This window comes from Poromitra crassiceps (assembly GCF_964638095.1).
Source record: "Poromitra crassiceps genome assembly, chromosome: 30".
In the NCBI taxonomy this organism is placed as follows: Eukaryota; Metazoa; Chordata; class Actinopteri; order Beryciformes; family Melamphaidae; genus Poromitra; species Poromitra crassiceps.
The window spans coordinates 3354840-3356537 of record NC_139652.1 but is presented as its reverse complement, the minus strand read 5'-3'; the positions used below and the strand labels follow the sequence as shown (position 1 = coordinate 3356537).

General features: G+C 37.5%; 1 protein-coding gene across 3 annotated transcripts in view; it reads right to left on the bottom strand.

Moving 5' to 3' along the window:
* Positions 1-1473: 1473 nt before the first annotated feature.
* The window catches only part of LOC310800501 (uncharacterized protein), a 34404-nt gene continuing 34179 nt past the window's right edge, over positions 1474-1698 (bottom strand). For all 3 annotated transcript variants that reach the window (XM_083663108.1, XM_083663110.1, XM_083663109.1), the window contains one exon: positions 1474-1698. This exon is cut by the window's right edge and continues 1836 nt beyond it. The gene's annotated coding sequence lies outside the window, so the exon portion shown is untranslated.

The following is a 1698-nucleotide window of genomic DNA, read 5'->3' as shown; positions in this document are numbered from 1 at the left end:
CTCCTGTTTTGAGATTTTGAAGCCTAAAATTTTACATTTTGACCGTTGCCATTTTGTCTTTTTGGAGCCAGAAGTGAACCATATTTGGAAAGTGTGGAGTTGGAGAGGAGCTGATGCTTAGCATATAGCTAGCGGCTAGCCACCTGTCATGTCACCTATGTGACAGGTGAGTGATGAGTGTTTTGACAGGACTTTTATTCTACTGCACACAAATGCTTCATAATTCATGACAAATTTGATGCCGTTACTGTGAAAGCAAAATCATTCAACTACCAGTTCTGTTGTTGCTGACTTGATGTAGACTGCCCACTAGTGACGTCATGAGAATCCTGTATGGAAATGGATACAGCAGAATGATGTCATAGATCCAGATGTACATTCAGATGATCTGAAGCTCCAGCTGTTCTCAAGTCAGACTTACAGTCCAGATCCAGATTAAAGGAAAGAACAGACAGAAAGCACTGACTGTGTAAAATAGGAACAAGTTTAAGTTCAAGACCCCCTAAAGTCAAACAATGTGTTTCTTCTTGTTCCTTCAGTTAGATGTCTGAGCTTCACTGGACAGAATAATGTCTGTGCAGAGTTTGACACTAGAAGCTGTTTTCACATTCAACTGCTGAAAGTGCAAAGTTTCTCTCACCTTATTGAAAACATTTGTTTTAGGGGGCGGGCCTACGAACATGATTTGTGACATCACAAAGAGTTTGGAAGCCAATCACTGTCCAATATTCAATTTACAAAAGTGTCACGTGGAATCTCGAAGCCCCCAGTGCACAGACACTGACAATGGACTTGACAGTGAAGAAGATGTGTCCAGCATCGGTTTTGAGATGAAATATTTCATATTCATATTCATAGTCATATAGACTCTGTAAGTTTTAACGAGGGAAGAGTAGATGTCATTTTAAGGAATTAGCCTATAATCTAACTTTTCTAAGTAACTGAGTGAAACATCAGTGTGTTAGAAAAGTCATGAACAGAGAACAGCACCATCTAATGGAATCATCACTAAGAATTTACTTTGTTTGTTTGTCATTTAACAGTTTTCTGATCCATCCAGTCCACTAACTGTGGCTCCTCAGCAGTCAGCAGTTTATTTTATTCTATACCACATCCATCTCATGAAAGCACAATAACAATTGACCTAAAACTTAATAATTCACCATAATGCAATTAAACTAAATAAAATACAGCTAATAAATTAATGAGAATCCAATAATGTGATAAAATCTTGACCCTGTAACATAATGTCATCTTTGCTCATATTAAAGGCTAATAACTTATGTTATTGCTATTTTACATTACAGGCCTGATAACATAGCATTATGCAACCAGTTAATGGCTGTGGTCGGTGCATGCAGTGCTTAACATAATAAAATACATCAGGCTCATATAAATAACTGTAAGCTACTCATCTTATTTAACTCAGTTCATACACATTTATTATTTGTATTGTTTATTTTCTGCCAGTTTCTCTCATTTCTCTGAGTTGTTTGTCTTTCATCCAGCTGGAGAGAGGCTGGCTGTGTTTCTGCTTTAACTTAATGGTTGTATATGTGGTGTGTATGATATAAAAAATATATACGATTAAGTACAACATGCAGTTTTCAGTAAGGTCCCCTTTGGGACGAGATCTGTTCTCTTTAAGATGAGGGTTTGTGTGGAGCAATGTCGCCCTCTGGTGGATTGTACTGGCCA